We start from the raw sequence: 12,363 nt of genomic DNA, 5'->3' as shown, positions 1-12,363 counted from the left end.
TTTCTGACCACCAGGGGTTGTGTCTGTGCTTTTATATCTTTCTGTCATTGGTTGTGGTGTTGTGTGTTCTGATTTGTCTGTTGGTGTGTCTATCATGATGTGTGTGTTTGAATATCATGACATCCCCCTTTTTTACAAAGACAAGTGCCTACGTGGTTATAAATACAATTGTGTCGTGAGTGCATCTAAGAGTGTGCATTTGTGTTGTGTACAGCGTGTGTTTATGACGTAACTATTTTCATGGGGCGATGTCGGGTGCGTCACACTAACAAGGTTGTACCATAACAAAACTTGGATGCGTGAGAAAAAAAAAACTTGAACATTGGTCCGGTCAGACGATATCTGGAACAATAAACAACAACAGGTTATAATACAGAAGTGTTTGACTTTTTGAACGTATGAACAGCGTTATAAGTCCAGTCTAATGGGTGACCGCCTCAAGAATGGGCTGGTCCTCAAGCCGGTTCAGCTGTGGAGATTTGGGGTCACACTGGTTCACCTTGGACTGTTGGAGGTGATGCTGTTGCCGAAGTCTCTACTTTACCATTTATTGTACTTCCTGCAGTGCTTGGTCTTTTTCATTCTTGCAAATATGACATTCAACATCTTTGTTAGTGGTGCCCTGGCTGTGGTTTGGTTCTCGTGGCGATGGAAGGGGCATGATCCGTGGCATCTCCACGAAGTCATCCTTGGGAACCAGTGGAGGATCCGGCGTGTGCGTACGGTGCAGTTGCGAGCGTGGAAGGCGGCACAGAGCCCGCTGATTGCGCCTACGCACCAATCCATCCGCCCTGCATGCCAGGAACAAGGTGGAGTCTGTTTTCTTTTTATGTTTGTGGTGGACGGCATCTTGTAGCCGATGGGTCGTTGCCATTGAAGTAGCACCATCACTAATATCATGCAAGGCGATGACTGTGCCAGATGTGGAAGTTGGCCAAGACCGTGTACGCTGGTTCCGGCCACCTGCTGTGCCGGAAGGGCGACTCCGCAGAGAAACGTCGAAGCATGTCGCCTTGGATAGAGAATTGTTGCTCGCATCAACGTCTGGCGATGGCGCGAGTTGGTGTGTCCATCTTGGACCGCCGGTGCTGGTTGCCACTGCCGACCCAGTGGGACTGCCACGCGATCCATTCCCTGTCGCCGTGGCATCTGCCGTCACCCTGAGCGTGCCATCACCGAGGCCGCGACACCGCCCGTCCGGAGCAAGGTCTGGCGTGCGCAGATCAGAGTCGGCGCTTGGCTGCTCCCCATCTGGAGTCCGGTCTGCCTTCCGTCGATGCCCCCCATCCGGAGTCCCAACAGGTTCACTGGAGGCAGCCGAGATTCCATGAAGCTGCACTTCTGGAGTCGGAACATGCAGGAATGCACCAACCAGTGGAGAGGCTCGAGCCATCGAGGGTGGAAGCGGTGCGCCGCCACCGCAGTCGTCAGTGGTCCCACCGTGATCGTTGAGTGCCTTGGTACGCACTAGGCGAGGTCTGTCACCTTGCACCTTTTGCATGGGAAGTGGGATGCTGTCGTCACTCGTCTCACATCCCGTGGATAGATCGTCATTAGCAGCTTGCTGTTCACTAGGGTTGGGTAAATTGTCAGAGTTTTCATCTGGTGGTGCACACCATGTCGGTGGACTGTCATTGTCTTGCCATTGTCCTTCATTTGGGCTTTTCTTCTTTGGAACTTTAAATCTTCCCCCAGACATTGCAGAACCTTGTTTATTACCCCCAAATTCTCCCATATGTATGGTCTCGAATATAGTATCCACTGTTTCTATCGACATTGTACCATTTTCCAAAGAACATTCCGTTTCACTTTTCTTCTCAGGTACCTCATATGTAACTTTGTTTGATGTACATGCCTTCATGGTCTCTGGGTCTGATTTTGCTGGGACTGGCATGGTCACAGTCTCTTTTTTACTGTTCTCAATTGCCCACATCATACTCCCCATACATAACTGCTTGAGCACTGGGGTTAGTGTGGTACAATGGATAATCGGTTCGACCTTATCTGCATCTTCATCATTAGTGGAAAGCACACTTGGTTCACTTGAAACTGCTGTGGGTGTTAAATTCGTTATCTGGCTACTCGATGTCGGTGTCCTCAGGATTCTTGCTCCAATGTTCTGCTCAATAATCAGTGGAGTGTGTATAGGTTCAATGCAATTAATGTTCCCTTCCAGGTTTGAAGAGTCATTACTGACTAACTGCTGGTCTCCGAAGTTGGGATTTTGCGGCATTGTGTTGAAGGGAGACATTTGTCCCTGCCGTGGATATGAGTCAGGTTGTGTTATTTCCATCACCTGAGGATCAATGTCTTGTCCATTTTTTCGATCCGTACTAAAACACTGGCAATTCTCAGTCTGCTCCTTGCAAGTTAAACATACAATTAATTTCGTTAGGAAATCCTCAGCATCCTTCTGTGGCCGTGCAGCATTATTAATCTCTGTTCGGCTATAATGATCCTGAAGGTCAGCGCATAAACCTTTTTTCTTCGGGCTTGGACGAGGCGATTCCTTTGGCTTGTCTTCAGTTGGGCTTGAACAGTCTTCAGCGCTGTGCCCTTTATTGTAGCATGAGAGACCGTCATGGTCATGCTGCTGTGTAGTGGAGCATGGTAGGCTGTCATAGCCTTCCTGCTGTTCACGGGAGCATGGCAGACCTGCATCGTCTGCCGCTGGTTGGTCAGGAGAGGTTGCTAGACCCTCATGGTCTTGTTCCTGCAAGGACTGCGCTCTGGAGTCCTGCGTTCCTTCCATCGTGGAGTCCGTCCACAAACTCTCTGTGGAGGCTTGTGACACTGGAGTCACTTCTTGTTCGTGCAAGGACTGCGCTCTGGAGTCTTGCGCCGCCTCCACCGTGGAGGCTGTCCACGAGCTTGCCGTGGAAGCTTGTGACACTGGAGTCACTTCTGGTTCATGCGAGGACTGCACTCTGGAGTCTTGCATGTCTTCTTTCATAGAGTCGGGAACGTTGAGCGGGACGTGGACCACGCTCTGTGTGGCAGCAGGGCACCCTCCGTGTGCTTGCACCGCTCCCCGTCTGGTAATGTCAGGCCGCAGCATCATCCGGTACTGATAAGTTGGAACGTCATATCTGCTGGGTTGAAGATCCTCAAATCCGAAAAATGAATCCGCATCTGCGTCGGATTCAGTATGGGGGCCGCCAATGTGCACCACGAAAGGTTCGTCCGAGTCATAGTCATATAGGACCACGGAGCTATCATTGGGCTCGCGAGGTCCGGAAACACTGTAAAAATCGTCATCGAAGTATTCAAGGTCGGAATCATCGGCTTGTGCGTAGGTAACTGCTTGTCGGAGGGTTCTTCGGAGGTAAAATTCATCTCCTGGGTCAATTTGCGGCACTGCGCTGTCATTCCAGGTGAGGGAAGGTTGTTTTACAGCTTTAACAGATTTTTGTTTTTTTGATTTGGGATGTTTCCCTTTTAAATTGGATTTGGGACATTTCCCTTTTAAATTGGTGCAGTCTGGGGCCTCTGACATCCTGACGCTCGGTATGTAGCACGTAGGAAGCGACTGCGCATGCTCAGATCGCTGTTCCTTTACCGATGGCCGTTTTCTTGACTGAGCATGCGCAGCATCTCGCGCATGCGCAAACGAAACTTCCGGTTCTGCGCACTGCTCGCGCAACTGTGCTAGCGTGATACCTTTAGCAAGATGGCCGCCGACCTCGACCCAGCCCTCTCTCAGGCCCGGGATTTCGGCCTCTGGGAATTCGGGCTCCGGGATCCCAGCCACGAGGTGAGTACTGCAGCTTTTCTTACCTTTACTTGCCGATTGGATTGCGTTTTCTTCACAGTACTTGGAGAATTTGTCCAGGACTGCCTGGTAATCGTACCTTTGCTGCCTCCTGAAGAACCTGAACCTTGTGAATATTTCTCTTGCCCTTGCACCGGCGATGGTGAGGAGAAATTCAATTTTTTCGCTATCATCCAGGTCTTGGAGTTCAGCTGCCACCAGGAACAATTCGAACACTTGCCGGAATCGTCGCCAGTTACCGCGGAGATCGCCGTGGCAGTGGAGCGGCTGCGGAACCGGGAGCTCGTACATCATGCCTGGGCACTGCTGGTTGTCTCTGTACACTGAGTTATGCCGGCAGGTATCGATCCACTCCTGTACCATGTGGTGTTGGGTGCTCTGGTGCACAGATGAGCCAACACAGTTGTATGTGGTACAACTCTATTTTATTTTCACTCTTATAATACAGTTCGTTCTGGATACTCTGCACGTGCTGTCTCCCTGAGTGTGTTGGGTAGCAGATGTGTCCTGGTCCTCCTCTGCAGCTAATACTGACCACCGGGGGTCGTGTCTGTGCTTTTATATCTTTCTGTCATTGGTTGTGGTGTTGTGTGTTCTGATTTGTCTGTTGGTGTGTCTATCATGATGTGTGTGTTTGAATATCATGACACCTCGCTCTCTGTGTGTCCGTCGCTCTCTATGTCACTCGGTCTCTGTGTGTCCCTCGCTCTCTGTGTGTCCCTCACTCTCTGTGTGTGTCCCTTGCTCTGTGTGTGTCCCTCGCTCTCTGTGTGTGTCCCTCGCTCTGTGTGTGTTCCTCGCTCTCTATGTGTGTCCCTCGCTCTCTGCGTATCCCTCGCTCTCTGTGTTGCCCTCGCTCTCTGTGTGTCCCTCGCTCTCTGTGTGTCCCTCGCTTGCTGTGTGTTCCTCGCTCTCTGTGTGTCCCTCGCTCTCTGTGTGTCCCTCGCTCTCTGTGTGTTCCTCGCTCTCTGTGTGTCCCTCGCTCTCTGTGTGTCCCTCGCTCTCTGTGTGTGTCCCTCGCTCTCTGTGTGTGTCAATCGTTCTCTGTGTGTCCCTCGCTCTCTGTGTGTGTCCCTCGCTCTCTGTGCGTCCCTCGCTCTCTGTGCGCCACTCGCTCTCTTTTTGAGTTCCTCGCTCTCTGTGTGTGTCCCTCGCTCTCTGTGTGTGTCCCTCGCTCTCTGTGTGTCCGTCACTCTCTGTGTGTGTCCCTCGCTCTCTGTGCACACCTCGCTCTCTGTCTACCACGCTCTCTGTGTCTCCCTCGCTCTCTGTGCGTCCCTCGCTCTCTGTGTGTCCATCGCTCTCTGTGTGTCCCTCGCTCTATGTGCGCCCCTCGCTCTCTGTGTCCCACGCTCTCTGTGTGTGTCCCTTGCTCTCTGTGTGTTCCTCGCTCTCTGTGTGTCACTCGCTCCCTGTGTGTGCCCCTTGGTCTCTGTGCACCCCGCTCACTGTGTGTCCCTCGCTCTCTGTGTGACCCTCGCTCTCTGTGTGTTCCTCGCTCTCTGTGTGTTCCTCGCTCTCTATGTGTGCCCCTCGCTCTCTGTGCGTCCCTCGCTCTCTGTGTGTCCCTCGCTCTCTGTGCATCCCTCGCTCTCTGTGTGTCCCTCGCTCTCTGTGTGTCCCTCGCTCTCTGTGCATCCCTCGCTCTCTGTGTATCCCTCGCTCTCTGTGTTTCCCTGGCTCTCTTTGTCCCTCGCTCTCTGTGCGTCCCTCGCTCTCTGTGTGTCCCTCGCTCTCTGTGCGTCCCTCGCTCTCTGTGCGTCCCTCGCTCTCTGTGCGTCCCTCGCTCTCTGTGTGTCCCTCGCTCTCTGTGTGTCCCTCGCTCTCTATGTGTCCCTCGCTCTCTGTGTGTCCCTCGCTCTCTGTTTGTCCCTCGCACTCTGTTTGTCCCTCGCTCTCTGTGCGTCGCTCGCTCTCTGTGCGTCCCTCGCTCTCTGTGCGCCACTCGCTCTCTCTACGTCCCTCGCTCTCTGTGTGTCCCTCGTTCTGTGCGTCCCTCGCTCTCTGTGCGTCCCTCGCTCTCTGTGTGTCCCTCGCTCTGTGCGTGTCCCTCGCTCTCTGTGCACCCTCACTCTCTGTGTCCCTCGCTCTCTCTGTGTCCCACGCTCTCTGTGTGTGTCCCTTGCTCTCTGTGTGTTCCTCGCTCTCTGTGTGTCACTCGATCCCTGTGTGTGTCCCTTGGTCTCTGTGCACCCCGCTCACTGTGTGTCCCTCGCTCTCTGTGTGACCCTCGCCCTCTGTGTGTTCCTCGCTCTCTATGTGTGCCCCTCGCTCTCTGTGCGTCCCTCGCTCTCTGTGTGTCCCTCGCTCTCTGTGCATCCCTCGCTCTCTGTGTGTCCCTCGCTCTCTGTGTGTCCCTCGCTCTCTGTGTGTCCCTCGCTCTCTGTGCATCCCTCGCTCTCTGTGTATCCCTCGCTCTCTGTGTTTCCCAGGCTCTCTGTGTCCCTCGCTCTCTGTGCGTCCCTCGCTCTCTGTGTGTCCCTCGCTCTCTGTGTGCGTCCCTCGCTCTCTGTGTGTCCCTCGCTCTCTGTGTGTCCCTCGCTCTCTGTGCGTCCCTCGCTCTCTGTGTGTCCCTCGCTCTCTGTGCATCCCTCGCTCTCTGTGTGTCCTTCTCTGTGTGTCCCTCGCTCTCTGTGTGTCCCTCGATCTCTGTGTGTCCCTCGCTCTCTGTGTGTCCCTCGCTCTCTGTGTGTCCCTCGTTCTCTGTGTGTCCCTCGCTTTCTGTGTGTCCCAAGCACTCTGTGTCACTCGCTCTCTGTGCATCCCTCGCTCTCTGTGTGTCCCTCGTTCTCTGTGTGTCCCTCGTTCTCTGTATGTGTCCCTCGTTCTCTGTGTGTGTCCCTCGTTCTCTGTGTGTGTCCCTCGTTCTCTCTGTGTGTCCCTCGCTCTGTGTGTGTCCCTCGCTCTCTGTGTGTCCCTCGCTCTCTGTGTGTGTCCCTCGTTCTCTGTGTGTGTCCCTTGTTCTGTGTGTGTCCCTCGCTCTCTGTGTGTCCCTCGCTCTCGGTGTGTCCCTCGCTCTCTGTGTGTCCCTCGCTCTCTATGTATCCCTCGATCTCTGTGTGTCCCTCGCTCTCTGTGCGTCCCTCGCTCTCTGTGTGTCCGTCGCTCTCTGTGTGTCCCTCGCTCTCTATGTCTCCCTCGCTCTCTGTGTGTCCCTCGCTCTCTGTTTGTCCCTCGCACTCTGTTTGTCCCTCGCTCTCTGTGGGTCCCTCGCTCTCTGTGGGACCCTCGCTCTCTGTGCGTCCCTCGCTCTCTGTGCGCCACTCGCTCTCTCTGCGTCCCTCGCTCTCTGTGTGTCCCTCGTTCTGTGCGTCCCTCGCTCTCAGTGCGTCCCTCGCTCTCTGTGTGTCCCTCGCTCTGTGCGTGTCCCTCGCTCTCTGTGCACCCTCACTCTCTGTGTCCCTCGCTCTCTGTGTGTCCTTCACTCTCTGTGTGTGTTCCTCGCTCCTTGTGTGTCCCATGCTCTCTGTGCGTCCCTCGCTCTCTGTGTGTGTCCCTCGCTCTCTGTGTGTCCGTCGCTCTCTATGTCACTCGGTCTCTGTGTGTCCCTCGCACTCTGTGTGTCCCTCACTCTCTGTGTGTGTCCCTTGCTCTGTGTGTGTCCCTCGCTCTCTGTGTGTGTCCCTCGCTCTGTGTGTGTTCCTCGCTCTCTATGAGTGTCCCGCGCTCTCTGCGTGTCCCTCGCTCTCTGTGTTGCCCTCGCTCTCTGTGTGTCCCTCGCTCTCTGTGTGTCCCTCGCTTGCTGTGTGTTCCTCGCTCTCTGTGTGTCCCTCGCTCTCTGTGTGTCCCTCGCTCTCTGTGTGTGTCCCTCGCTCTCTGTGTGTGTCAATCGTTCTCTGTGTGTCCCTCGCTCTCTGTGTGTGTCCCTCGTTCTCTGTGTGTGTCCCTCGTTCTGTGTGTGTCCCTCGCTCTCTGTGTGTCCCTCGCTCTCTGTGTGTCCCTCGCTCTCGGTGTGTCCCTCGCTCTCTGTGTGTCCCTCGCTCTCTATGTATCCCTCGATCTCTGTGTGTCCGTCGCTCTCTGTGCGTCCCTCGCTCTCTGTGTGTCCCTCGCTCTCTGTGTGTCCCTCGCTCTCTGTGTGTGCCTCGCTCTCTGTGTGTGCCTCGCTCTCTGTTTGTCCCTCGCACTCTGTTTGTCCCTCGCTCTCTGTGCGTCCCTCGCTCTCTGTGCATCCCTCGCTCTCTGTGCGCCACCCGCTCTCTGTGTGTCCCTCGCTCTCGGTGTGTCCCTCGCTCTCTGTGTGTCCCTCGCTCTCTATGTATCCCTCGATCTCTGTGTGTCCGTCGCTCTCTGTGCGTCCCTCGCTCTCTGTGTGTCCCTCGCTCTCTGTGTGTCCCTCGCTCTCTGTGTGTGCCTCGCTCTCTGTGTGTCCCTCGCTCTCTGTGTGTCCCTCGCTCTCGGTGTGTCCCTCGCTCTCTGTGTGTCCCTCGCTCTCTATGTATCCCTCGATCTCTGTGTGTCCGTCGCTCTCTATGCGTCCCTCGCTCTCTGTGTGTCCCTCGCTCTCTGTGTGTCCCTCGCTCTCTGTGTGTGCCTCGCTCTCTGTGTGTGCCTCGCTCTCTGTTTGTCCCTCGCACTCTGTTTGTCCCTCGCTCTCTGTGCGTCCCTCGCTCTCTCTGCATCCCTCGCTCTCTGTGCGCCACTCGCTCTCTGTGTGTCCCTCGCTCTCGGTGTGTCCCTCGCTCTCTGTGTGTCCCTCGCTCTCTATGTATCCCTCGATCTCTATGTGTCCGTCGCTCTCTGTGCGTCCCTCGCTCTCTGTGTGTCCCTCGCTCTCTGTGTGTCCCTCGCTCTCTGTGTGTGCCTCGCTCTCTGTGTGTCCCTCGCTCTCTGTGTGTCCCTCGCTCTCGGTGTGTCCCTCGCTCTCTGTGTGTCCCTCGCTCTCTATGTATCCCTCGATCTCTGTGTGTCCGTCGCTCTCTATGCGTCCCTCGCTCTCTGTGTGTCCCTCGCTCTCTGTGTGTCCCTCGCTCTCTGTGTGTGCCTCGCTCTCTGTGTGTGCCTCGCTCTCTGTTTGTCCCTCGCACTCTGTTTGTCCCTCGCTCTCTGTGCATCCCTCGCTCTCTGTGCATCCCTCGCTCTCTGTGCGCCACTCGCTCTCTCTGCATCCCTCGCTCTCTGTGTGTCCCTCGTTCTGTGCGTCCCTCGCTCTCTGTGCGTCCCTCGCTCTCTGTGTGTCCCTCGCTCTGTGCGTGTCCCTCGCTCTCTGTGCACCTTCACTCTCTGTGTCCCTCGCTCTCTGTGTGTCCTTCACTCTCTGTGTGTGTTCCTCGCTCCTTGTGTGTCCCTTGCTCTCTGTGTGTCCCTCGCTCTCTGTGTGTCCCTCGTTCTCTGTGTGTCCCTCGCTCTCTGTTTGTCCCTCGCAATCTGTTTGTCCCTCGCTCTCTGTGGGTCCCACGCTCTCTGTGCGTCCCTCGCTCTCTGTGCGCCACTCGCTCTCTGCGTCCCTCGCTCTCTGTGTGTCCCTCGTTCTGTGCGTCCCTCGCTCTCGGTGCGTCCCTCGCTCTCTGTGTGTCCCTCACGCTCTGTGCGTCCCTCGCTCTCTGTGTGTCCCTCGCTCTGTGCGTCTCCCTCGCTCTCTGTGCACCCTCACTCTCTGTGTCCCTCGCTCTCTGTGTGTCCTTCACTCTCTGTGTGTGTTCCTCGCTCCTTGTGTGTCCCATGATCTCTGTGTGTCCCTCGCTCTCGGTGTGTCCCTCGCTCTCTGTGTGTCCCTCGATCTCTGTGTGTCCGTCGCTCTCTGTGCGTCCCTCGCTCTCTGTGTGTCCCTCGCTCTCTGTGTGTCCCTCGCTCTCTGTGTGTGCCTCGCTCTCTGTGTGTGCCTCGCTCTCTGTTTGTCCCTCGCACTCTGTTTGTCCCTCGCTCTCTGTGCGTCCCTCGCTCTCTGTGCATCCCTCGCTCTCTGTGCGCCACTCGCTCTCTCTGCATCCCTCGCTCTCTGTGTGTCCCTCGTTCTGTGCGTCCCTCGCTCTCTGTGCGTCCCTCGCTCTCTGTGTGTCCCTCGCTCTGTGCGTGTCCCTCGCTCTCTGTGCACCTTCACTCTCTGTGTCCCTCGCTCTCTGTGTGTCCTTCACTCTCTGTGTGTGTTCCTCGCTCCTTGTGTGTCCCTTGCTCTCTGTGTCCCTCGCTCTCTGTGTGTCCCTCGCTCTCTGTGCACCTTCACTCTCTGTGTCCCTCGCTCTCTGTGTGTCCTTCACTCTCTGTGTGTGTTCCTCGCTCCTTGTGTGTCCCTTGCTCTCTGTGTCCCTCGCTCTCTGTGTGTCCCTCGCTCTCTGTATGTGTCCCTCGCTCTCTGTGTGTCCCTCGCTCTCTGTGTGTCCCTCGTTCTCTGTGTGTCCCTCGCTCTCTGTTTGTCCCTCGCAATCTGTTTTCCCTCGCTCTCTGTGGGTCCCACGCTCTCTGTGCGTCCCTCGCTCTCTGTGCGCCACTCGCTCTCTGCGTCCCTCGCTCTCTGTGTGTCCCTCGTTCTGTGCGTCCCTCGCTCTCGGTGCGTCCCTCGCTCTCTGTGTGTCCCTCGCTCTGTGCGTCTCCCTCGCTCTCTGTGCACCCTCACTCTCTGTGTCCCTCGCTCTCTGTGTGTCCTTCACTCTCTGTGTGTGTTCCTCGCTCCTTGTGTGTCCCATGATCTCTGTGCGTCCCTCGCTCTCTGTGTGTGTCCCTCGCTCTCTGCGTGTCCGTCGCTCTCTATGTCACTCGGTCTCTGTGTGTCCCTCGCTCTCTGTGTGTCCCTCACTCTCTGTGTGTGTCCCTCGCTCTGTGTGTGTTCCTCGCTCTCTATGTGTGTCCCTCGCTCTCTGCGTGTCCCTCGCTCTCTGTGTTGCCCTCGCTCTCTGTGTGTCCCTCGCACTCTGTGTGTCCCTCGCTTGCTGTGTGTTCCTCGCTCTCTGTGTGTCCCTCGCTCTCTGTCTGTCCCTCACTCTCTGTGTGTGTCCCTCGCTCTCTGTGTGTGTCAATCGTTCTCTGTGTGTCCCTCGCTCTCTGTGTGTGTCCCTCGCTCTCTGTTTGAGTTCCTCGCTCTCTGCGTGTGTCCCTTGCTCTCTGTGTGTGTCCCTCGCTCTCTGTGTATCCGTCGCTCTCTGTGTGTGTCCCTCGCTCTCTGTGCACACCTCGCTCTCTGTCTACCACGCTCTCTGTGTCTCCCTCGCTCTCAGTGCGTCCCTCGCTCTCTGTGTGTCCATCGCTCTCTGTGTGTCCCTCGCTCTATGTGCGCCCCTCGCTCTCTCTGTGTCCCACGCTCTCTGTGTGTGTCCCTTGCTCTCTGTGTGTTCCTCGCTCTCTGTGTGTCACTCGCTCCCTGTGTGTCTCCCTTGGTCTCTGTGCACCCCGCTCACTGTGTGTCCCTCGCTCTCTGTGTGACCCTCGCTCTCTGTGTGTTCCTCGCTCTCTATGTGTGCCCCTCGCTCTCTGTGTGCCCCTTGCTCTCTGTGCGTCCCTCGCTCTCTGTGTTCCCTCGCCCTCTGTGCATCCCTCGCTCTCTGTGTGTCCCTCGCTCTCTGTGCGTCCCTCGCTCTCTGTGTGTCCCTCGCTCTCTGTGCATCCCTCGCTCTCTGTGTGTCCCTCGCTCTCTGTGCATCCCTCGCTCTCTGTGTATCCCTCGCTCTCTGTGTTTCCCTGGCTCTCTGTGTCCCTCGCACTCTGTGCGTCCCTCGCTCTCTGTGTGTCCCTCGCTCTCTGTGTGTCCCTCGCTCTCTGTGTGTGTCCCTCGCTCTGTGTGTGTTCCTCGCTCTCTATGAGTGTCCCTCGCTCTCTGCGTGTCCCTCGCTCTCTGTGTTGCCCTCGCTCTCTGTGTGTCCCTCGCTCTCTGTGTGTCCCTCGCTTGCTGTGTGTTCCTCGCTCTCTGTGTGTCCCTCGCTCTCTGTGTGTCCCTCGCTCTCTGTGTGTGTCCCTCGCTCTCTGTGTGTGTCAATCGTTCTCTGTGTGTCCCTCGCTCTCTGTGTGTGTCCCTCGTTCTCTGTGTGTGTCCCTCGTTCTGTGTGTGTCCCTCGCTCTCTGTGTTTCCCTCGCTCTCTGTGTGTCCCTCGCTCTCGGTGTGTCCCTCGCTCTCTGTGTGTCCCTCGCTCTCTATGTATCCCTCGATCTCTGTGTGTCCGTCGCTCTCTGTGCGTCCCTCGCTCTCTGTGTGTCCCTCGCTCTCTGTGTGTCCCTCGCTCTCTGTGTGTGCCTCGCTCTCTGTGCGTCCCTCGCTCTCTGTTTGTCCCTCGCACTCTGTTTGTCCCTCGCTCTCTGTGCGTCCCTCGCTCTCTGTGCATCCCTCGCTCTCTGTGCGCCACTCGCTCTCTCTGCATCCCTCGCTCTCTGTGTGTCCCTCGTTCTGTGCGTCCCTCGCTCTCTGTGCGTCCCTCGCTCTCTGTGTGTCCCTCGCTCTGTGCGTCCTTCACTCTCTGTGTGTGTTCCTCGCTCCTTGTGTGTCCCTTGCTCTCTGTGTGTCCCTCGCTCTCTGTGTGTCCCTCGCTCTCTGTTTGTCCCTCGCAATCTGTTTGTCCCTCGCTCTCTGTGGGTCCCACGCTCTCTGTGCGTCCCTCGCTCTCTGTGCACCTTCACTCTCTGTGTCCCTCGCTCTCTGTGTGCCCTTCACTCTCTGTGTGTGTTCC

This window comes from Scyliorhinus torazame, chromosome 23 (genome assembly GCF_047496885.1).
Source record: "Scyliorhinus torazame isolate Kashiwa2021f chromosome 23, sScyTor2.1, whole genome shotgun sequence".
NCBI lineage: Eukaryota > Metazoa > Chordata > Chondrichthyes > Carcharhiniformes > Scyliorhinidae > Scyliorhinus > Scyliorhinus torazame.
This window is presented reverse-complemented; position numbering follows the sequence as displayed.